Source organism: Pseudorasbora parva, chromosome 1 (assembly GCF_024679245.1).
Source record: "Pseudorasbora parva isolate DD20220531a chromosome 1, ASM2467924v1, whole genome shotgun sequence".
NCBI lineage: Eukaryota > Metazoa > Chordata > Actinopteri > Cypriniformes > Gobionidae > Pseudorasbora > Pseudorasbora parva.
In genome coordinates this window covers 18689379-18715996 of record NC_090172.1, presented here as the reverse complement: position 1 = coordinate 18715996, position 26618 = coordinate 18689379, and the positions used below count along the sequence as shown (strand labels likewise).

At 39.2% G+C, this 26618-nt stretch overlaps 1 protein-coding gene across 1 annotated transcript in view; it reads left to right on the top strand.

Annotated features, from left to right (window-relative positions):
• LOC137058526 (collagen alpha-1(XXV) chain) overlaps nucleotides 1–26618 on the top strand; it is an 800473-nt gene that overhangs the window by 425566 nt on the left and 348289 nt on the right. The window lies entirely within an intron of this gene.

The following is a 26618-nucleotide window of genomic DNA, read 5'->3' as shown; positions in this document are numbered from 1 at the left end:
TCTTCACAACGGTCTCTCACTGCTACAAGCCGCTGGAATAACAGCTGTGGATCCACTACCACTGTCTCTCCTTTGATCTTGACAGTTGATCTAGATGCAAGTGTCACTGCTTGGTCAGCTTTCCTGAAGGTGAATTCCTCCAATGGTTTCCCTACCATAGACTCCAAAATCTTGCACCCAATTTCCCTTGATTTCTCAACATTGACTCCCTGCTGGGCTGCCATACCATTAGCAATGTTTTGCAGGGAAGGGTTCTCAGTGAATGGGTTTTTCTCTTTGAGATAGGTGACCAGGGCAAGAGTGTCACTGGCATCTCTAGTCTGCCTGGCCTTGGACAGGTCTTTATGTTGGTCGCTAGTCTCATATGAGATACCTGTGAAGGACTGCATAGCATTGTTGATGTTTGCACATGCTGGCATTAAGAGGACCCACACCAAGCGTTGAGTCTCTGTAAATCCTTTTCCTCTTGTTAAGCCTCCATGTGTTTTTACACTTCTCATAAGCACCTGCTCAATAATGAGATCAGTGGACAGTCCAGCCCAATACATGCTGCTCCGCCTCACTACGTGAAATCCTTCCTCAAATTTCTTGTGGACATCAGGATGTGTTTCAGGTAGGGCTGTCATCGTTTGCAGGTATACATAGGCTGACTTTGCATATAGTCTGTGTCCAGAAGCTGCAAAGTAGGGTAGCATATCATGAACACGCTTGAAGGTGCAATCTCCAGTTGCCTGTCCTCTCAGCTTTGATAAAGTTTCTCAGAATATCTATCATGTCCATGTACTGCAGCCAAAGCTGTGCTGACCTCATATGCATTGTTTCCTTCTTGTTGTTGAGTGCACTCTGGATTATCTCCAAAACCTCAGCAGAACAAAGTTCTTCCATCGGCATATTAGAGGACATGACTTGGTCATATAGCTCACTTGCAATACTCAAGTCAGTTGTGACTGTTTCTTAGGTATCGAGAACTTCCTCATCTGACTCAGTATCAGCGGCAGGCGTCATCTCAAATGGAGGTAGTTCTACTGTGTCTTTGGTTGGTAGTGGCACATTGTAAGCATCAGCCAGCAACATGGTGTTAAGTGCGGCTTCCACTAGCATGTGACCACGAACTGCCCTGGACACAGCCTTGCCAGACATCATGTGGCACACTGTATTTTCAGCATACACCACCTCTAGTAGCTCCTCCAGTCCAGATCCTGCCATTAAATGTCCAATGCTACCCAAGAAGCTCATTTGCATGTGAAATCCCCCAAGTCTGAGGACTATTCGCTTGAGTTCATTGTTGCTTGGCTGAGACTGGATAATGGTCAAGGCTTTCCAGAAAAGGGGTTGGTCAAATGTCAGAACAGGGGACACATCATACTGCAGAGCTTGATTTGCCACAAACCTCAATGTTGAGTATATGCAAGATTCATCACTAGGATCAAGATCAATCATTGGAAGGAATGTTACTGAAGCTCTCCCAGGGTGTTCACCTAGATGCAGCATCTGCATCATACCAGACCATGATGGCCTTTGAGAGTGAAGGAGTAGGGATGTCTTCCACAAAACATCCAGCTGTGATGTTTTGTTATCTGCTGGCAACAGAGCCAGTGGCTGATACACAATAGGTTCACGTATAGGTGGAATCTTAAAGTACTCAATGTTTATACGACCAACTGCAGTAATATCTGCAGCAGTCACTTGGATCTTTGGAACATGTTTATTTTGTTGTATTCCTGGTGTAATACAAGCTATTATACCCATTCCATGGAACGTCCCAGTACCATCAATGGTTGCCACATTGTGGTCGACGTTGTCTGCAACATATTGTATATGATGCTCTTCTGTGAATCCAGGGATCTCAGTCCCTTGTGCCACTGCTGCACTCTGTTCATATTTCATGACGTCTGCATAGGAACAGGCAAAACCATGCTCATGGAGTGTATTTACCAAAAAGCGTGACGCAAAATGGTGATGCATCTGGACCCCTAGGCCAAGCTGAAGAGGTGCAATCATCATCCTTGGTCTTATTGCTTGCATGATGGACTGTCCGATGGATGCAACCTTTGTATCAATGTTTTTACCAGCAAACATATTCCTCAGTAGAACTTGTAGTGACTCTGGAACATAGCTTGCAGCAGCTGCAATGTCACTTGAGTCTGGGTAACAATCATTTAGCACTTCCATGAATTTGACATCACTTCCAATTAACTTTGCAGCAGTTTTTATTATATTCAGCTTCTCGTCTTCTGGATTCTTAGATTTTTGTTGCTTGTGAAATTCATGAAGAATTGAGTGGGCTGTGTCTTGCAAAGTGACCACACACTGATTTTCCAGGCCAGTCATTATTACTCTATCTCCAAAGTTTTCCTTTATTTTAATTTTCATCCACTTTGCAGAATATGGTTCACAACCTGTGTCTTGCAAGTACTCTGTCATCTTTACCATAAGGTCTTGAATAGTAATTTGTTCATCATCGTATTCTTCTAAAAAGTTTGCCACTTTTAGGAATGCTGTTGTTCTCTCATAATCTTCAGGTCTTCCGACTTTGAATATTTTGGGTTTGTTGCCAGGGTTTGCAGAAAATTGACTTGGAATATTCTTCATATTTCGAAAGTTAGTGTTACATATGTTGTGGTACATTGCATCAGCTGCATGAAGGTCATGGACAGATGATATTCTCCCCATAACTGTATCAGACCATGCATCGTTCCTTAAATGGCAAACCTGTACAACCATTTGCTGGAAGTCTCCCGTTCTTACTGGGTAGATATCAATTTTCTCTCTCTTCTTATTTTTCTTATCTATTTCAGTTGGTTGTCCACAGAACAAGCAATGCTCTTGAAAATTAAAGTTCTGTTCTGAGCGGAGATTATGTTTGATTTGTGGTTGTTGCAAAGATGGTATTACATTATCACGTACAATATTTTCTGCTTTACAATAGCTGCGGCGGCATTCGATGTGTACTCTGTCTCCAGGAATTGTCACTAAGATACTTCCACGTTGAGCACTTGCACGGTTCACACCATTGCTGCCTTTTGCTCGTAGAACAACCGATGTGTTTTCATCACTGAATGACTCATTACATATTTTACACTTCTCCATTTCTCCCTGAAAAGGGTATCAAAGTGTTGTCTAGCAATGAAATTAGGGCCAATATAATTTGAAGTCTGATGTGTGGCGTGCCTGGTCTGAAATACTTGCTAACTACAAAAAGAGAAGCAGTTTTGGTGTCTGGCAAAATTATTTTAAAGAGCTGGAATGTCTGGAAAGTGTGTCTATCTAGTTGTTCTTCTGTCTTCTGTGTGAGAGTGAATAATTTAGTTGGTAGGAATGACTTCTGCCTGTAATCTCATAATCTTACCAACAATACCAATAATTTGTAAATCTACCAGCCCAAAATTTAATCTCACCATGTTACTTATGACTAATATAGCTATTCTGACTTTCTTCTGATGCTATCTGTTGGGGAATTTCATTAGGTAAGGGTTGTTTGCAAATAAAAAAATAAAAACAATTAGAAAGAAACTGGAGGCAAGATTGGGCAATCAATTCCTAAGGTTAATGTAAGTGTTTTGTGGCAAGTGACTTCAAATTTATTGTGTTTATGCATAGGTTAACTTACTAAATGGACATGAATGTGTTAGATATTTGGCCCCTGTTTTTTTTTTCTAATTGTACCTTAATGGCTTCTTGGCCATAAGTCAATTAGGCATAGTGTTGAGCTCATTTGCATATTTAAAACCATTTTCAAAGAAACTTCTAATACAAAATGTTTTACTTTTCATGTAAACCTTCATTGTGTAAAGTTTTATTGTGGTAGAAGCAAAGGAAAAAAATAAGCCTATACAGGTATATTTTGGGTAGCCTTTATTCGATTAGTGTATAGCTCATTTGCATATTCAAATTCATTTTCAAAGAAACTTGTAATACAAAAAAAAATTACTTTTCATGTGTACTTTCATTGTGTAAAGTTTCATTTTGATAGGAGTAAAGGAAAAAAATAGCCCCATTGGGGTCTATTGTTGTCTGCCTTACTGGCACACATCTCGGATTGATGAGAATTTAACATATTTCCTCAACTAGGATTTCTTAGGACTTTTAGTATGTTGTTCTGGACACCTCATAGAAAAGATCTAAGCTGAAAAAAAAATCTTTTACAATTAGTTCTATTTTTGGCTCCAAAATGAGTTACTTTGCCTGGACTATTAACCAAAAAAGGTACAGTGGAGGTACAATTTTGTTCCTTGGGAACAAACTGTATCAGGAAGAATAATGTTTGACTAAACTCATCACTAAATAATATTCACCAACAATACTTGCTTGTCACAGATCAGACATTTTAAATATTGATTATTAAAAACACTCTAAAAGGTGACCTAAAGCTGCACATAGACTGCACATATACTCTGGTGGCTTAAAAGGGTTGGAAATATATTCTGGAGGACATAAAATCTCTAGGACTGAACTTGCCTACCCCTGACTTAGAAGTACAAAAATGTACCCTGAAGGGTACCATCCTAGCCTGGATGCCAGCCGAACTTAGCCCCGCCCACAAAATGTTAAGGTCGGGCAGTTCGGTCTGGCCTTGCTCCATAGAGGAGTAATTATCCCCGAACAGAAACTGTTTGGACCAATGAAATCATCAGGGCGGGCTTTAGGCGATGATGGACAGATGATCAACAGTAACGTAATCATGCACGTCATCAAAGGGGCTTGGATTATATTTTTTCCAATCCTAAAAGGAGAGCTTGTTTGTATATGCATTCACCTTCACAATTTCTCTCAGAAATGATGATCATGTTGGGTAAGTACTCTGTGTATAATTAAATTATTCTATTTTTTTACAACACCGGAAAAGATCGTGTATTCCAGCCTGATTTCAGCGCACGTGCAGACAGGGTTGCCAAGTATTTACAACAAAACCCGCCAATTACGAGCCCTAAACAATAGCTTCTCGGGGGGTTTTCCGGGGGAAAAATGGCATTTGGGGGGTAAAATGTGTGCTATTGTGGCAAGGTTGCCTGTTAAAATTCGCACTCATGGGTCTATATATTACATAATAGTCGCTTCAACCCGCGGACATCAAAATTACCGCAATTTAATGCGGAATATAGTGTTATTGATTGGAGCGATGAGATAAAAATGGAAAATCCAGATAAAATTATAACGCAATTTCACACTAAACTTCAGAAAATACAGAATAAATATATTACTGTAGGCAAGGTTCAGTCTAGGCAGCGTAAATTACCATGGATAAATTCTGATATATTACAACTCCTTAAACAGAAGGCCTCTCTTTTTAAAATATATAGGCAAAGTCGAACATCTGAGAGTAAAAATAATTTCATACAAATTAGAAATAAATGTACTGCTGAACTGCGTAAGGCTAAGGTCTATTTTCAACAACAGATTATTTTATCCGCTAATAATCCAAAGACGTTATGGCAGACTCTTAAAGTCATCACCGGCGAAAATGAGAAAAAAAAGAATGTTAATATTCAAATTTCACTACAGGGTACTCTGATTTCAGACTCGGAAAATATTGCAAATGCTTTTAATGATTATCTTGTATAATCTGTTAACGAATTGGCAACTAACTTTACAATCCTTCCTTTTCATCTGTACTTACTTTAACATCTGAACAGTTTTCATTCTCTGAAATTACACAGAATGAGGTAATAAGAATATTGTGTTCATTGAAAAATTCTTATGCCTGCGATATTTATGGTTTAAATATTTTATTTTTGAAGACTCATGCTGATAGCCTTGTACCTCTTTTTCAGCATTTAATCAACCTTTGCATCAGGCTTTCGATCTTTCCTACTGACTGGAAAAGAGCACAAATCACTCCAATTTTTAAATCTGACGATTCTACTCTTGTTTCAAATTATAGACCTATAGCAATACTTCCAGTAATGTCGAAGTTGCTTAAAAAAACTTTGCACAACCAGTTGATCTCTTATTTAGAAATTAATAATTTGCTTAGCGACTGTCAATACGGTTTCCGCGCTAAGCGATCTACCATGTCAGCATTATTATTTTTTACTGAACAAATACGTAACGCTCTTAATAAAGGTCATATCACTGGAGCTGTTTTTATCGACTTTCGTAAAGCCTTCGACACAGTGAACCATCAGATTTTGCTTAATAAACTTCATTCATTTAATTTGTCTTCATCTGTGATAAAAATGCTTTCTTCTTTTTTGACAAACAGGTTGCAAGCTGTTAAAATCAATCATGTAACATCTCAATCTTTAGTATGTGATATGGGTGTTCCTCAAGGCAGTATTCTTGGACCTCTACTTTTTCTTTTATACATTAATGATTTCCCTCTAGTGTGTAAATACTCAGAATGCTTACTGTATGCTGATGATGCTGTGATTTTTTTCTCTGACTCAAATCCTGACGTTATAAATTTTAAATTAACATCTGATCTTCAGTGCTTACATGATTGGTTGAAAAAAAAACATCTGACCATAAATGTAAAAAAAACTGAATGTATGTATTTTCATTCACCTAGAAAAAGTTTCTCTTGTGTGGACTCTATCACCTTTGCAAAACAAGTTCTTGTCATTACAAAGACTTATAAATATCTTGGTGTGTTACTTGATACACATCTTACATACCGGGATCATATTTCTAATTTAACAAAAAAACTGAATCAGAAACTTTATGTGTATAACAAGATTAGATCATATCTGTCTCTTTCTGTTTCGGAAACTTATCTACATGCAATTGTGCTTTCAAAAATGTCTTATTGTCTTCCAATCTGGTCTCTTACCACTAAGGAAATTACTGAACCAATAGCACGATTATATAATCGAGCTTTTAAGATCCACAGCAATCTTCCAAAATGGTCCCATCATTGCATTGCACTTAAACGTTCAAACGCTCTGACTTTTCAACACTATATAAATAGTCATGCTATTAAATTTTATTTTCAGATTCAAAATGCCAATTCTTCAACACTTGCTGCACTTCATCCGTTATACAATACGAGACCGGTACATCTCACTAGGTCAGTTTCACAGGCACTTATACCAGTCCCTTCATATAAAAATAACTATGGTAAGAAATCTTTTTTTTATACATACACCAAAATCTGGAATGATATTCCACATCACATAAGAAATTTACCATCCATCATGTGTTTTAAAAAGTCTTACAAACAGTTTCTTCTAAATAGTTATACTTGTACTCACTGATCATTTATTTATTGTCCTGGTTTTGTTTGTATTGTTTTGAATTGTTGTTTTCAGTCATTTGTATTTTTTATTTTTTTAAATTGTGTTTTGTGTTCTGCAGAACAGGAACCTGCTGGAAACCAGTTTTTAAACTGAGTCAGGCCCGTTTAAACTGTACCTTAAATGTTACTTTTTTAATTTTCCTGTATAATAAATGAAATGAATGAATGAATGAATGAATGAATGAATGAATGAATGACATAGAAAATTACCCCCGGAGAAAAAAATGTGGACTTGGCAACACAGCGCAGTTGAACTATGTTGACTTTTGACAATGCGTCGCTTCGTTGCTCTGATTGGTTGTAGCTCTATCCGATTGATGTCTTTCCTGGTTCGGTTGAAACGCCCCATAATCACAGCCCAATGGAGCAGTTTCAGACTCATATTATGACTAGAATTGAGTATGACCACATCAGGCTAGTACCACCCCATACTGTCAAAAAAGAGTTTAAAGTTTTACCTTTTACACTGCGTTCACACCAAACGCAAATTGAGCGTCAAAATCACGTGTACCGCGTCTAGTTTGAAGTGTGAACATTTTGAATCCATTCGCGCGTCCGCAACAAATTGGACACATGTAGAAATCAAGCATTTGAAGCAAAATAGACGCGCGTTAAAGGCGCTCCAGGTGAACACTAAGGTCCTAAAACACCACTCTGCCTCTTTTCATTTTCAAAATTTTAAGCATTAACAGCCACACATGTGGTTCAGCCAACGCACTACCTGGATTATCTTCACTGCATGTATATTTAAATAAAATATAAAGTTATGAAACTTCACTTTGCCCTGAGTCAAAATGATTTGGTAGGCAACAATAGATTAATTGGACCAAAGATCGCCCATTAGATGTACACAAGGCAAAGTATATGTCATGTTTAACCTCTACATAGACATCCGAGCCAGCGGCAAACGCCAGAAGGACTGACCGAGGAAAGGCTGCTCTCGCCGGGGTTAATGAGCGCTGAGCGCCCAGAGATCGCCTAGATTTCACAACTCCAAAAATACAAGAGTATTCTATTCTTTTTAAATAGGCACTGTCTTTATATGTTAACCACATATTTTAGCTTTAAACAACTACATTATCAACTGAAAATCATTAAAACTACATTTAGTGACAAAATATCAGTATTTTTAAATGATATGCACACTGTAAAAAAAAGTGCTGTAAAATAAGGGTAATCTACTGGCAGCTGTGGTTGCCAGCAATGTACTGTTAATTTACTGCCCTCTACTTGTTTTATACAGCTGTCATTTTTTTTATAGTATTTTACTGTAATAATACCATGAAATAACTTTTCATTTGCAAAACTGATCACTTCAAAGAGTTCTCATTTTAAAACTAGTATTTATACAGTGTTTTTGCTGTAAACTTGTTTCATTTGAGTCATTTCACACATGTAATTTATCGTCTAGTAAGTCCAGTAGTGAAATAATTTAGAAACATGACTTTAACTTCAATCTTTGTGGTTCATTGTAAGCAATAGCACACACGTATGTGATACATTACTCAACAAACAACTCATAACTGCATCAGCAAACATTGTTACTACCATTAAATATAGCATCAAGCAGGATATCATCAATGTTTCACTGCTCTTCCTGGACTGAAGCACAGGCTCTACTCTTCGCCACAATGGTGACCCACAAAACGTATAAATTCAACTAAAAGATCTCTTCTATATCATCTTGTGCAACAACACATAAACACAGTTCATTTTAATATTTATTCTCCTTATCAGTTACTGACTTTGTGGCCTCACTAAACGTATGCGTATTTAGCTATCCAGTGCGTATAAACAGCCAGGTGAGGTGAACAAAGAAAAGAGATGATGCTTTATCCCTGCTGAGATCTTCAGATTTAATGTCTTCTTTTATCTTCAGTTGATTTCATCTAAAGCTGTGGCTGAAGTCAGTTGTAGCTTGTAACGTCTACCAGAGGGCTTCGGCGTCTGCCCAGGTGGAAAATAGAAAGAAAACAGGAGGCAAGAAGAAAAATCACGGGTCAAATAAATTGGTAGTCCCACGAGTCTTTATAGGAGTTTGCACAAAAACACACACTCTTCCCATACATGTAAAAGAGCGAGGGGGGGAAAAGGAAAAGAAAACACTCTGAGAAACGTTACAAATAAAAGGGGAAAAGTAACATTGTTAAACTGAAACGTCAGTCAGCCGTAGAGCAGTCATCTCTCGTCGCACTTACTCTCACAACGGGTGCGCGCTCACATAAGAACAGCGTGCACCATAGAAGACGCTATCTTAAAGGTGTAGCAACATTAACATAATGAACAGTATTCAACATACTTTAGGTGGCCGTTACAGATCCCCCCCAGGAAGGTAAAGGCTGGCCTCAGCCGAGCACAACTGAGTACTGCATCGTTTTCAACAACCCCACACATGAAAAGTTGTCAATTTTAGAACCATACAGAAGTACGTATTAAGGCATATTAAGGCATACATGACAGAAGATATGGACCAAAATACATAGTCTGCTGTAGCATATTTCAAACAAATGAACCCAGCCTGTAAACAACCATTGACAAAATATGGGACATTCCTTTTTTCTTTTTTTTTCTTTTTTTTTTTTTTACACTATAACAAACATGTCAACAGACTGATCGTTTACGCTAATTCCCTTCTCACTTTCACAGCATCAAAAACCGTATGAACCCACACTTATACCAATACCACACTATTTAAGATCAAGTTTGTCTGTGTGGTACACATTCGTCCACCTGTTAGTCGACCAGTCTGAGGTGATTCTTGGTGCACGTCGAGGTCTTAAGTTATAGTGGTGTCTGTCAAGATCATTATCATCAACAGTCAAGTCATCGATCTGAGTTCCATAGTCTGCCCGCAGGTCAGGAAAACACCCAGCCCTGTCTACGCTTCCTGACAGATCATTTCCAATGGTTGTCAAAGCCCGACTGTATTCGTCCTCAATTTGCTGATTTGTTACGTCTGCAGCGGTAGCACCACTACTTGCACCCTCATGCATCCCCTTCGACAAAGAACTGTCAGCCGTCACAGTTTCAGTTCTCACAAGTGGGTCCCAGGTACGAAAAGGCAGCAGATTTGCGACATGAAATACACCTGCATCTGCTCCTGTATTCACATCAACTAGTCTGTAGTTCACTTCAGACAGCTTTTGTGCAATACGAAAAGGGCCTGTATATACAGGTGCAAGCTTAGCCGTGAAGTTTGCCAGAGCATCAGAACGGGGATGAGTTTTTACTCTAACCAGTTCGTCCACTGAGTAAGATACTGACCGACGTCTCTTGTCGTAGTACTTCTTCCTTTTGGCATGGCTTCCACTCAAAATGGACCTAGCATGATCATGTGCTTCTCTAATTGACGACTCCAGGCATTCTGGGTATGGAATACCAGGTTCATCCGTACCATCACAGTTCGGCTGAGTGATAATGTCAAGCGGAGTATTCAATTCTCGTCCGTACAACAACATGGATGGGCTATGGCCAGTGCTTTCGTGTGGTGCAGTTCTCAAGGCGAAACAGATTTGGGGCAGGTAACGATCCCAAGCAGTGTGTTTGTTGCCAACGTAAGCGCGGATGGCGGTCTTCAGTGAACGATTCACCCTCTCCGTCGCATTTGTTTGGGGGTGGTATGCCATTGTAAGTCTGTGTTCTGACCCCAGGGTGGTGAGCACCCGCTTAAAGAGTTCACTGATGAATGGGGATCCCCTGTCTGAGACCAGATAAGTAGGCGCACCATGACGTGCGAAGACATCACTTAGCAACTTGCTGGCGGCAACTTGAGCAGTCGCTTCTCTCACTGCACTTACTTCCACCCATTTCGAAAAATAGTCCACAAAGACAAGGATGTACGCATTTCCGCTGGGTGTGCGCGGCAAAGGTCCTACAAAGTCCACCCCCGTATACTCCCATGGTTTTTGTGGGCAGATGGGAACCATAAACCCTGCAGGCTTCCTCTGGCTCGGTTTTGTGAACTGGCAGACCGTACAGGAGGCGACGTACTTCTTAGTGTCAGACGACATCTTTGGCCAGTAAAATCGAAGTTTCAGTCTTGCTATTGTTTTTGTCATCCCTAAGTGCCCAGCCATCGGGTGATCATGGTAATACTCCATCAAACTCCTCTTAACAGCTGTAGGTGCATACAGTTTAAGGCGCTTCATGGGGTGAAGATTACAAGATACTTTGTCATCTACAAAGTACAGAAGTCCATCTTGGATCACATACTGAGACAACTCTCCAGTATCACTCTCATTCACATCTTCCAATGACCGCAGAATTTCCCCCGTAACTGGGTCATTTAGCTGCAGCTGCCTAAGGTGCTCCTTATCCGAAAACATTACAGGGGGCAAGGTACGCAGGTCAAGGCCTCCAATTACGGCATAATCAGGGAGGATTTCCAAGGGTGCACTGCAGGATGGAACAGGGTTACGCGAAAGGGCATCAGGCACTTTATTACTTGTCCCTGGCTTATGGACAATGTCAAGTCTTGCAATCTGAGAGACCACCTAGCCAGCCGGCCAGAGAGGTTTGGGCGAGACATTAGCCATCTCAAACTGCTGTGGTCTGAAAAGATTGTCACATGAAGACCTTCAATATAGGGCCTGAAGTGTTCAAGGGCCCAGATGACAGCCAAGCACTCTTTTTCTGGAGTAGAATATGGCCTTTCAGACTTGTGTAGGGAACGACTCGCATAGGCCACCACAACATCCTTGCTATCAGCATCCCTTTGCATAAGTGCGGCGCCAAGCCCACTGTCACACGCATCCGTATGGATAAAGAAAGGAAGAGAAAAGTTTGGGAACCTCAAAATAGGAGCAGAAGTCAGCTTGTTTTTGAGGAAATCCATAGCCGTCTGACACTCACTTGACCACACAAATGGAACATCAATCCTGGTCAACGCAAAGAGTGGCTCAGCATGGCGGGCATAATCATGGATAAAACATCTATAATAGCTGGTCATTCCCAGAAACTGTCTGACTTGCCTTGTGTTACTCGGGGTTTTGAAATCCATCACGGCCTTTACTTTGTCCTCATTTGGTAAGATCCCTCTTGAGTTGACACTATAACCCAGAAAGATGAGTTCACTCCTGCAGAACTGGCACTTTGCAAGCTTAATGGACAGCCCTGCAGACTCCAGTCTGGTAAGAACATCTTTTAGGTCAGCGAGGTGCTGTTCAAAGGTGGGTGACGCCACCACAATATCATCCAAGTAGACGGCACATGACTTGTAGATGAGACCAGCGAGGACTGTGTTCATAAGCCTCTGGAATGTGGCGGGCGCATTGCACAATCCAAACGGTAAGACACGAAACTGATATAACCCGCAGTGGGAAACGAAAGCAGTCTTTGGCCTTGAGTCCTCTGCCACTGCCACTTGCCAATAACCTCTGGCCAAGTCAATGGTTGAAATGAAGGTCCCTCTTGACAGGAAGTCAAGAGATTCATCAATCCTCGGGAGTGGATACGAATCGTTGACTGTGAGCTTATTGAGTGCACGATAATCCACACAGAATCTTGGCTCACCCGATTGTTTTGGGACGATTACAACTGGGGCAGCCCAAGGACCAGAAGCAGGTTCAATTATGCCTTCCTTTAACATCTCCTTGATTTGAGATTCAATTAGTTCCTTCTTAGCAGGAGAAGTGCGGTAAGGAGCAAGGTGAACTGGTTTTTCATCCCCTGTGACAATCTCATGCTCCACTAATGAGGTTCGTCCCAAATGTCCATCAAACAAGCCACTGAATGTCTCGAGCAATTCAGTTAATTTGTTTTTCTGTTCGTTATTTAAAGAGGCTTCTTCAACCTTTCCAGACAGGGCAGAAGAATTAACCTCCAGGCACGACAAATCAGAGATAGGCATAATTAAGTCAGTGCCCTCCAACTCCTCAAGGGGCACCGGCTCATCACCGAGCACCACTGACCTGGACGGAACATGGATCGTGACTGAAGACCTCAACATAAAGTCCATTCCCAAAATAACAGGAGAAGAAAGATTATGGACAACAGCAAAGCGATGATAAAAACGCTGGCCCATAAAACCCAAAGATAACCAAATAACACCCAGTGGGCAACAAGGGGCTCCATCCGCAAGATGAATAGGAGGTGCAGACCATGGCTTTATTCTTATGCCCCCCCCAGGAATAGTCTGGATAATCACTGACCGCACAGCAGAAAGAGAAGCACCAGTGTCAAGAGTGGCATCCAAAGCTTGTCCATAAAGATTAACCCTCACTCTGAATGGCGTGTTCCAATAGGACATGGAAGAAACATCCTCTACATGACACAGCGTAGGTTGATCACTCATGGAAACATCAGGTAAGCGAGGCCCATTCATCTTCTGGAGGGAGGATTGCCCCGTTTGAACGTCCTCCCTCCCCTGAAGTTTCCCCTCTGGGTTAAGTCTGATGGCACTTTTCCTTCTCCAATGGTCTGTTTAGAGCTATCCACCCAACTCACATCTGACAGTCTATTGAAAGTATCACCAGCCACTCTTGCGGTCTCTGTTGGAGAGGAGCACGGCCTTACTCCTGGACTACAGTTCGGACATGTACGTGTGGTGAATCCAGGCAAGGAGCATTTAAAACAATGCACATCTCTTGCGGGCATACCACTCGCCGGTCTCTGAGGCGGACACCCAACACTTGGACCCAGGACTGCATGAAGCTCGTGAGCCCGCAAAAGAAGGTCCATGACTGACGGTATGGCTGTACCATAAAGAGCAAGTCTGTATTTCTCCAGCACATGCTTCCGTATCAAATCTATTTGCTCATGTTGGGGTGGGGGGGTCTTTAGTTTACGGAACTCACCCAACATGTGAGCAACATAAGTTGGCAGCGGCTCATCCGGCATTTGCACACGGTCCAAAATGCCCCTCAGGATACGTTCTTGATTATCAGAAGGCAGAAAGACAGTTCTGAAAAACTCACAGAACTGAGCCCAAGTTGTCACATATGTGCTAAGGATGGCAAACCATTTTCTTGGCTCTTTTGACAGGAAACGTGGGAGCTCGAGTAAAATCTGTGCATCAGTGAGATCCAAGGAGGTTCTGTACACATCAACTGACTGAAGCCATTCTTCGGGATTCAGCGAACCATCTGCAGAGAAGACGGGTGGCTCGAGCCATGATTGGTGAAGCACAGATGTAAGCGCATTTGTTGTGGTATTTATATCCATAGTGAGTGGCTGAGAAAATATGGGTGTAGCACTATATGTTCCATTGACTGGCACTGACCTTGAGGCGATTAATGGAGGTTGCGCCAAGCAGTAAGGCGTTGAGCTGGCCAAGGGAGGTGGTTGTGGTACAGTACATTGTTGATCCGCCAATCGGTCTAGCATGTCTTTTTGTAGGTAAATTGAGTCACGAAGGCACCGCTGCAGCATTGCCACCTCTGCTTGTAACTGCTGAACTTGAGTCTGTACGTCTCCAGCAGCATGTTGTGATTCCACCTGTTGTGGAAGAGAGTTTACGACTGAGGACCAGTCAGTTAGGTCAGATTGACAGTCAGAGTGAGTAGCCATTATGTGAAACAACAGTCACAATCAATCAATGCAAACAATATTTGAAAAACCATACATTTTCACAAATAAATGGAAGCAAAAATAGAACTTAGTAAAATGTTGTTTTGCACACCCACCAGTAATTATCCTAAAATTCTGCACTCAACATGCACACTGAATTTCCCTGTTAGCAGCAATCCATGATATGTTTTCCCACAGTGAAAACCAGCAATGTTACTAACATCAAAAAGTGTCAGAAAAACGTGAAAACACTGATGACTTGAAGTTTTACCCAATCAATTGTCCTTGCAAACAGCGATCCATTTCGTGCGTGCTGGCTTAAAACGAGCAGACATTCACCACAAAACAAGGGAGAAAAATAGTGTCCCACGTGTGATTTTCCTCACAGTTCACATTAAATGTTCCTTATTGATAGTAACTCGTCGAGTAACGTTAAAAGTCTGAGTAATGCAAAATGCAACTGTTTTTCACGTAATGTCCTGATGCAGTTCAGTTCAAAAAGTGATCAAAAGGCCAAAACAAAATTAAAAAATATGTCCCAAAAGTTCGCGAAAGCAATTGAAGCTTTCAATAATCGGACGATCCTCAAATATAGTAAATGGTAGGGCAAAAACTCAACCCGTACCTGAAAATCAGTCACGCAGCAACCGCATGATCCCCATAGATAGCAAGCTAGTTACGATCGCCTTAGCGTGATGAAAACTCCAGCCATGAAATCGTCTTCCAACAACATAAACAAATTCGAACATCCGTGTCGAAAAAAAAGATGACTGTTATGGATCCAGTTGTTCGGGCGCCAATATGTAACGTCTACCAGAGGGCTTCGGCGTCTGCCCAGGTGGAAAATAGAAGGAAAACAGGAGGCAAGAAGAAAAATCACGGGTCAAATAAATTGGTAGTCCCACGAGTCTTTATAGGAGTTTGCACAAAAACACACACTCTTCCCATACATGTAAAAGAGCGAGGGGGGGAAAAGGAAAATAAAACACTCTGAGAAACGTTACAAATAAAAGGGGAAAAGTAACATCGTTAAACTGAAACGTCAGTCAGCCGTAGAGCAGTCATCTCTCGTCGCATTTACTCTCACAACGGGTGCGCGCTCACATAAGAACAGCGTGCACCATAGAAGACGCTATCTTAAAGGTGTAGCAACATTAACATAATGAACAGTATTCAACATACTTTAGGTGGCCGTTACAAGCTCTTGTGTTTCTCTTTCCTTCAGTGATTCTGCTCATTATCATCAGGTATTCATTACTAATGCTCAATCATTACTTAATTATCTAATTAACATCAACACTGCTTCAATGGTACTTTAACTTAGTAGTGAGCACACACATGAACACCGGGAAGTGTTAATTTAACATGAGCATTTTTCTTTGTGCTTTTCCATAATTCTTAACTGTTTAATTTACGTATAACTGGCATATATCAATCACATTCAGGTTTTTAATACAATTATATACATCTTACCTGTTTAATTTATGTATACTTAATAAATATGAATCACATTAAGTTTATTAATTTGTTTATGTAAAAATAATCCAAATGCATTGAAAATTTATATGCAATTTAAATACATAAATCTTATGCTTTTTTTCTTTTTTTTTCTTTTATTCTTTGCATTTTTATGTAATACATACTGGTTTTATATTTATATTTATATAAAATAAAATAAAAACAGTGCCTCCTCTAACCACGCCTAATTTTGAATTTCATAGTGTGCATAGTTTCCTAATTCTCTGGTAACGGCAGCTGCCAGCATTTTCCTGTAAATATAACAGTTTTTCCCCATGAAATTTACGGTAAAAAAAACGGCAGCTGTGGTTGCCAGAACTTTACCGTAAAAAATACGGCAGTAACATTTTAGGTTTTACGGGACAGCACCATATAATTTAAAGATTTATAATGTAATAATTATGGTTAAAAACTATTTATTTTACAGGTCAAAACTGTATAATTTAAAGGTTTATACATTTTATTTTATTTAACAGTAAAACACAGTTAAATGTACAGGTCATTGTGTAATTAACAGTGAAAAACAGTAAATTGACATTCCCAGAATTCCCGATGTGACATTTCGCATTTGATGCGATTGATTTTCATTGAATTAACTGTTTCTTCTTAGTTTTTTCTAATCACTTATGTACATTAAGGTTTTATTTTACATCTTATGTTGTTAAATTAATGTTTATTGCATTTTTAAAAAGCCATGTCTGTTACCATGATGGTGTCTGGTGTTTAGTGTTTGTGTGTGCACCTTCTATATATCAATATTGTACCCCCAAAAGCAGCTTGTGATGAGCTTTGATTCATCATGTGATTCTCATTACCACTGTAATTGGTGGCTGTCAATCTATATCAAAGGTACATAACAGATATTAGCATTTCAATAAGTTGGTAATTTAATATTATTATTTTAGTTAAATATTTTTTTACCGTAATTGTTTTATATTGCACTGTACACATTATTACAATATAAACTTTCAAATTATATGGTTTTGAACTACTGCAAAATAAACAGTTTTTACCCATAATTACCACATTATAAACTTTTAAATTATATGCTGCTGTCCAATAAAATCTAAAACATTACTGCTGTATTTTTTTTTTGGTAAAGTTCTGGCAACCACAGCTGCCGTTTTACCATAAATTTGATGGGTATTTTTTTTTTTTTACAATGTACAGTTTTGAATTGTAAAATAGACGGTTTTCAACCGTGATTATTACATTATAAACCTGTAAATTATGTGTTGTTGCCCTGTAAAAAACTAAAACGTTACTGTCGTATTTTTTACAGTAAAATTCTGGCAACCACAGCTGCCGTTTTTTACCGTAAATTTTACGGGGATTTTTTTACAGTCCATAAACCGAATCATAAAATAGTCCATAAACCGAATCATGTCCTCATAAACTGCGAGTAAAGACACACAAATGTTTACAGGTCACTAAATACAGTACATACCACAGAGACGGACGTCCTGCTGTTGCTGTTTCTCCTGTTCAATTTATTTCAGCCTCCAGATGTGATTCTGGATCACGTATTAGCTGAATCCGATCGCTAGCATACATGGGTCGATAGCATACTTGGGTTTCTCCACGCTTGAGGACGTCACCGCTTTGGGTGTGCTCGTCATTCTTTAGCTATCCACCCAACTCACATCTGACAGTCTATTGAAAGTATCACCAGCCACTCTTGCGGTCTCTGTTGGAGAGGAGCACGGCCTTACTCCTGGACTACAGTTCGGACATGTACGTGTGGTGAATCCAGGCAAGGAGCATTTAAAACAATGCACATCTCTTGCGGGCATACCACTCGCCGGTCTCTGAGGCGGACACCCAACACTTGGACCCAGGACTGCATGAAGCTCGTGAGCCCGCAAAAGAAGGTCCATGACTGACGGTATGGCTGTACCATAAAGAGCAAGTCTGTATTTCTCCAGCACATGCTTCCGTATCAAATCTATTTGCTCATGTTGGGGTGGGGGGGTCTTTAGTTTACGGAACTCACCCAACATGTGAGCAACATAAGTTGGCAGCGGCTCATCCGGCATTTGCACACGGTCCAAAATGCCCCTCAGGATACGTTCTTGATTATCAGAAGGCAGAAAGACAGTTCTGAAAAACTCACAGAACTGAGCCCAAGTTGTCACATATGTGCTAAGGATGGCAAACCATTTTCTTGGCTCTTTTGACAGGAAACGTGGGAGCTCGAGTAAAATCTGTGCATCAGTGAGATCCAAGGAGGTTCTGTACACATCAACTGACTGAAGCCATTCTTCGGGATTCAGCGAACCATCTGCAGAGAAGACGGGTGGCTCGAGCCATGATTGGTGAAGCACAGATGTAAGCGCATTTGTTGTGGTATTTATATCCATAGTGAGTGGCTGAGAAAATATGGGTGTAGCACTATATGTTCCATTGACTGGCACTGACCTTGAGGCGATTAATGGAGGTTGCGCCAAGCAGTAAGGCGTTGAGCTGGCCAAGGGAGGTGGTTGTGGTACAGTACATTGTTGATCCGCCAATCGGTCTAGCATGTCTTTTTGTAGGTAAATTGAGTCACGAAGGCACCGCTGCAGCATTGCCACCTCTGCTTGTAACTGCTGAACTTGAGTCTGTACGTCTCCAGCAGCATGTTGTGATTCCACCTGTTGTGGAAGAGAGTTTACGACTGAGGACCAGTCAGTTAGGTCAGATTGACAGTCAGAGTGAGTAGCCATTATGTGAAACAACAGTCACAATCAATCAATGCAAACAATATTTGAAAAACCATACATTTTCACAAATAAATGGAAGCAAAAATAGAACTTAGTAAAATGTTGTTTTGCACACCCACCAGTAATTATCCTAAAATTCTGCACTCAACATGCACACTGAATTTCCCTGTTAGCAGCAATCCATGATATGTTTTCCCACAGTGAAAACCAGCAATGTTACTAACATCAAAAAGTGTCAGAAAAACGTGAAAACACTGATGACTTGAAGTTTTACCCAATCAATTGTCCTTGCAAACAGCGATCCATTTCGTGCGTGCTGGCTTAAAACGAGCAGACATTCACCACAAAACAAGGGAGAAAAATAGTGTCCCACGTGTGATTTTCCTCACAGTTCACATTAAATGTTCCTTATTGATAGTAACTCGTCGAGTAACGTTAAAAGTCTGAGTAATGCAAAATGCAACTGTTTTTCACGTAATGTCCTGATGCAGTTCAGTTCAAAAAGTGATCAAAAGGCCAAAACAAAATTAAAAAATATGTCCCAAAAGTTCGCGAAAGCAATTGAAGCTTTCAATAATCGGACGATCCTCAAATATAGTAAATGGTAGGGCAAAAACTCAACCCGTACCTGAAAATCAGTCACGCAGCAACCGCATGATCCCCATAGATAGCAAGCTAGTTACGATCGCCTTAGCGTGATGAAAACTCCAGCCATGAAATCGTCTTCCAACAACATAAACAAATTCGAACATCCGTGTCGAAAAAAAAGATGACTGTTATGGATCCAGTTGTTCGGGCGCCAATATGTAACGTCTACCAGAGGGCTTCGGCGTCTGCCCAGGTGGAAAATAGAAAGAAAACAGGAGGCAAGAAGAAAAATCACGGGTCAAATAAATTGGTAGTCCCACGAGTCTTTATAGGAGTTTGCACAAAAACACACACTCTTCCCATACATGTAAAAGAGCGAGGGGGGGAAAAGGAAAAGAAAACACTCTGAGAAACGTTACAAATAAAAGGGGAAAAGTAACATCGTTAAACTGAAACGTCAGTCAGCCGTAGAGCAGTCATCTCTCGTCGCATTTACTCTCACAACGGGTGCGCGCTCACATAAGAACAGCGTGCACCATAGAAGACGCTATCTTAAAGGTGTAGCAACATTAACATAATGAACAGTATTCAACATACTTTAGGTGGCCGTTACAAGCTCTTGTGTTTCTCTTTCCTTCAGTGATTCTGCTCATTATCATCAGGTATTCATTACTAATGCTCAATCATTACTTAATTATCTAATTAACATCAACACTGCTTCAATGGTACTTTAACTTAGTAGTGAGCACACACATGAACACCGGGAAGTGTTAATTTAACATGAGCATTTTTCTTTGTGCTTTTCCATAATTCTTAACTGTTTAATTTACGTATAACTGGCATATATCAATCACATTCAGGTTTTTAATACAATTATATACATCTTACCTGTTTAATTTATGTATACTTAATAAATATGAATCACATTAAGTTTATTAATTTGTTTATGTAAAAATAATCCAAATGCATTGAAAATTTATATGCAATTTAAATACATAAATCTTATGCTTTTTTTCTTTTTTTTTCTTTTATTCTTTGCATTTTTATGTAATACATACTGGTTTTATATTTATATTTATATAAAATAAAATAAAAACAGTGCCTCCTCTAACCACGCCTAATTTTGAATTTCATAGTGTGCATAGTTTCCTAATTCTCTGGTAACGGCAGCTGCCAGCATTTTCCTGTAAATATAACAGTTTTTCCCCATGAAATTTACGGTAAAAAAACGGCAGCTGTGGTTGCCAGAACTTTACCGTAAAAAATACGGCAGTAACATTTTAGGTTTTACGGGACAGCACCATATAATTTAAAGATTTATAATGTAATAATTATGGTTAAAAACTATTTATTTTACAGGTCAAAACTGTATAATTTAAAGGTTTATACATTTTATTTTATTTAACAGTAAAACACAGTTAAATGTACAGGTCATTGTGTAATTAACAGTGAAAAACAGTAAATTGACATTCCCAGAATTCCCGATGTGACATTTCGCATTTGATGCGATTGATTTTCATTGAATTAACTGTTTCTTCTTAGTTTTTTCTAATCACTTATGTACATTAAGGTTTTATTTTACATCTTATGTTGTTAAATTAATGTTTATTGCATTTTTAAAAAGCCATGTCTGTTACCATGATGGTGTCTGGTGTTTAGTGTTTGTGTGTGCACCTTCTATATATCAATATTGTACCCCCAAAAGCAGCTTGTGATGAGCTTTGATTCATCATGTGATTCTCATTACCACTGTAATTGGTGGCTGTCAATCTATATCAAAGGTACATAACAGATATTAGCATTTCAATAAGTTGGTAATTTAATATTATTATTTTAGTTAAATATTTTTTTACCGTAATTGTTTTATATTGCACTGTACACATTATTACAATATAAACTTTCAAATTATATGGTTTTGAACTACTGCAAAATAAACAGTTTTTACCCATAATTACCACATTATAAACTTTTAAATTATATGCTGCTGTCCCATAAAATCTAAAACATTACTGCTGTATTTTTTTTTTGGTAAAGTTCTGGCAACCACAGCTGCCGTTTTACCATAAATTTGATGGGTATTTTTTTTTTTTTACAATGTACAGTTTTGAATTGTAAAATAGACGGTTTTCAACCGTGATTATTACATTATAAACCTGTAAATTATGTGTTGTTGCCCTGTAAAAAACTAAAACGTTACTGCCGTATTTTTTACAGTAAAATTCTGGCAACCACAGCTGCCGTTTTTTACCGTAAATTTTACGGGGATTTTTTTACAGTCCATAAACCGAATCATAAAATAGTCCATAAACCGAATCATGTCCTCATAAACTGCGAGTAAAGACACACAAATGTTTACAGGTCACTAAATACAGTACATACCACAGAGACGGACGTCCTGCTGTTGCTGTTTCTCCTGTTCAATTTATTTCAGCCTCCAGATGTGATTCTGGATCACGTATTAGCTGAATCCGATCGCTAGCATACATGGGTCGATAGCATACTTGGGTTTCTCCACGCTTGAGGACGTCACCGCTTTGGGTGTGCTCGTCATTCTTTAGCTCCGCCCACACGATACGCCTCCAGGAACTCGTTTTTTTTCCGGGAAAGACTCGGTACAGCCTATATTTCTTTTATAAATATAATAAAACTAAAGACTTTTCGGAGATATGAAGGATGCAATACTACTCTATAGGTACTCAAGATTGACATGAGATTGAAACTGAGTGTTTCACCCCCCCTTTAATTGAAAACATTTGGTCACGATTATCGTGATCAGTGTTTGCTTCAGTTGGGCTCTTGAACTTGTCTTTGTAAGGATAGTTTTTCTTTGTCTGCTATAACTGTGATTTTTAGACACATTCATTGTAGTAAACAAAACAAAAAAAGGAAAGGAAACACGTGGTCAGTAGTTGTTGGTTATGTTTTGATTGTGACATGATCATAATGGGATGCAGTTTGTTAATCTTATCCAATGTCTCACTCCTAATTAGACATGTGTTGATTTTCAATAATGCGATACATCACGATAATGAATATGCACAATATTGTTATTGTGGGCACTTTAAAATATCGTAAATAATAATTTTTTAACAATTAATCATTTTTTATAATTCACACAATAATACTATGCCCATCAACCGTATAAACGCTCAACACCGCTGTATTCTATGTCAAAGGGACGCATAGCTCAGATGTAGCTCATTAGTGAAATGTCTGATTAAACACTTTTAATGACCCAACTTTCCTATTGTGATCACAGTACATTTTTCACAAATTTAGCTTGCATCAAAATGATGAGAATCATATAAATGATAACCATCACATACATCAAACAGCTTGCTATTCCCATGATGGGAGTAGGAGATAGTAAAGATTCATATGTAATACATGTCTCGCGTACAGAGAAACTTTACAAGTTACATAAAAATATACATAATACCTTAGTATTTGTTTAGGTCGCCGTTGGGTGGATTAATTCATGTTATTGAATATATGGTTTAAGTTTACTCCTCATGTCTGCATTGATGTGAGGTCTTTGTGTGATGTTCAATGAGCCTTTGGAATGCACGGGTCAAGGAAGGAGGGGCACGACGAGGTGTCCTGTATAGTGTCAGGGTTGCCTCTGAGCCTTCGAAAAGCTCTTAGCGACTCTGTGTCCCGATAACGATTTGAATTTATGCCTGTCGGTAATAAATAAGTCCCTTCTTCGTGAGGTTCTACCCGCTGTTATGCTTGTAGAACAAAGAGGAAACATGTAATGTGACTTATCTTGTCCTTGTGCTGGTTTTGAGATAACACAGGTAAAGGTGGAGAGCTGTTGTCTTTGGGCCAGTTGGGGCATCCTTGATTTCGTTTTACGATCGGTTCAGGTTTCGGAGAGGGGGTCTCTGGAATGCTTTGTTGTGTCGACTCACAGCTGGAATATACATATTCCTACAATGAAATCAACTTTTTCTGTTGATGTTTCTCTTTCCTTCAGTGATAACAGCAGGTGTTCATCAGTGTCTGAATTCACTCACTTCTTTTCGCTCTCGGTCGAGTGGTCTATATTAGTGAACTAGTGTAGGGAATAGTGAATAAGGGGATAGGGAGTGATTTTGAACACAGCCTCTGAGTGTCGACTTTAAGCGCTGTTAATTCACAGTATATTACTGTTGGCTATTTTCTCGAAAATGACAAATATTACCCAGAATGCATTGTTTTCTATGGTATATTACTGTTTTAATTGGAAACAGCATTTGTTTACAGTGCAGGGTTTCTCATCATGTCACTTTAACACGTGACAGCAGCAAGCAGGCTCCTCATTGGTTAACACGGCGCGAATTGACGGCAAAGTTCAAATTTTTCAACTCGGACGTGGACGCGAATTCCTCTAAGGCCCCGTTTACACTGCATGGTTCAAGTGACCCAATTCCGATTTTTTCCTCTCATGTGGCACAGATTGGATATGACAAAAAAACTCATGAATTCCGATATCCTCAGATCGGATTCAGGCCTCACTCATATGTGGTAATAAATCCGATTTGATTCGGATGCGTGCATTTGCATCTGCAATGTAAGCGGTCAAATCGGTTATTCCCCAGTAAATGCAAGTCGTACGTCATTGAAAAAAGGACGGAGGCGAATGACGTGAACTCAGGTGGACACAAACTGCGATCAAGGGCCAGTGTTGCCAAGTCCGCGGTTTTCATGTGGAATTGGGCTACTTTAATACAGTTTTGAGTTGCAATTGGACGGGTTTTGTTGTGAAAACCTGAATCCGACATCGCTCCCTAAACTCTCATTCCACTAATGCAGTTCACTTGAAGAAGTGAATGAACACGAGTGTGTGAAGTCAGACACGGGTGAGTATTCATCAGCTGTACACTCGTTATGGCGATGCAATGTGGGATTGAACGAGTGCACTCAATAAAGACCACTATTGTTTCAGACACCACTGGCTGTCCGCTCAAATAATGCTCTGATGTTGTCACTGCGTTACAATGATGAGCTCCTACTAGAACTACTCTGTTATATGAATTATTTTGAGAAACCGTGAGAAAAAGGTGAATAATGGCTGATAGTCAAAGTTCAGAAATTATTATTATTATTATTATTATTATTATTATTATTATTATTTTAACAATGCTTTTTTTTTTTTGTCAAACCATGTTTAATGATTAAAATGGCCTTATTTTATTTTAAAAAGTTAATAATACAATTTTATTGACCAAATATTTTAGTTTGTATATTTTTTGATTATATCAGGTAACAGTTTAAGCTGTCATTTGCTCATTTTAATGTACCCTGCCTATGGGGCATGTTGTCACATTTCACTTCCATTCTTTTGATGTAAATCAAGAAAAAAATATACACTGTATTAATGAAACAAAACCACATAATTATACTAGACGTCAAAAATTAATGTGGGGAAAATAAATACTCTTAACCCCAGTGGATTTACTTTCCTGCCGTTATTTAATACTATTTTCCTTAATAATAGTTTTAACTTCACCATTGCTTAAAGGAACAATTAAATCTATTCTTCCCTTTTTAAAGCATTTTTCTGGTAATTCATCAGCAGATTCATTTTAATCTATTTCTGTATGTGCCTGCACCCAGCAGAATCCATCTACCACTTCTTTTTTTGTATCTGTCATAATAATACGAATATTTCACACATCCAATCATCCAGAAGAATGATGAGTTAGTGGTGTTAACAGAAGTAGTCAGATCATGACACTACTCTGTCTGGTTTTTCTTCATTTGCCCATGTTAAACCTATTATGATAGCAACCATTTCAACAGCATATATTGATGAATATCCTTTAGTTAAAGATATTTTACAATCTAGAATATATTCCGACTCCTGTAAGCCCTGTTTTGTGGTCTTCTGATCCATCTGTATAAATGTACATACTTGCATAACATTTTTTTCCTGTATTTAAGCTTACCCATTTCCCTTTTCTCCGCCTTACGAGATAAATGTTTTGCCGACCTTTAAAGATGTGTGGAACAGTGCAGACAGCAAAACATTGTACAATCATAAAGAATCATTTTGACAATCATTTTGTCCTCGTCCATCGCATATCGTGCTGTTTTACTTCCTTTCACCGGTTAAAAACGTCATGGGCTTTTTTGCCAGTGTACAGTATAAATGCAAATATCGGATACGGGTCGCTTTTGAAAAGATGATGTAAGCGGGTCGTCAAAAAAATCGGATATAGTCACCAAATCGGAATTGTGCATCTAGACCTGCAGTGTAAATGCTGCCTCAATCAGAGGTAGGCAAGTTCAGTCCTAGAGATTTGATGTCCTTCAGAGTTTAGCTCCTACCCTACTTAGCCACTACAGTATAAAACATATGGCTCCCAGCATGCATTGCAGCATTAAGTATGTGACCATTGTTGAGATTCATATGCTGATTCTTGATATGTTTGTGTCTAAACTGCCCCCGCAGAATGTAAAAAAAAAAAAAAATCAAAACCTAGAATGTCTGATCTGTGGCAAGAGAGTATTGTTGGTGAATGTTCTTTATTATTATTTTTATTCAGTGATGAGTTTAATCAAACATTGTTCTTCATGACATATTTTGTTTATGGCTTCTTTGGTTTTTAACAATTGTGTTTTATTTACACTGTAACAAAAAATCACCAACTTACTTAAAATTCCAAGTCAAACTGCCCACCTGATGGAAACACTGATCTTCATAATGCTGACCAAACGTTTTCAATAAAACATCAAATTCTAAACCTGTTAATTTTCAATAAGAGCTTCTATAGATGTATTTCAGGATTGGAACCAAACTCTGAACTGAGGAAAAAAATGGTATAGTTGTACCCTAAGGACCAATTGTGTAACTTTAAAGCAGGGGTCCCCAATCTCGGTCCTGGAGGGCCACTTTCCTGCAGAGTTTAGCTCCAACCCCAATCAAACACACCTGAAACAGCTAATCAATGCATTTATAGGCATTGATTAGCTGTTTAAGGTATGTTTGATTGGGGTTGGAGCTAAACTCTGCAGAACAGTGGCCCTCCAGGACCGAGATTGGGGACCCCTGTTTTAAAAGTGCAGTTACAGTCCCAAGGAAC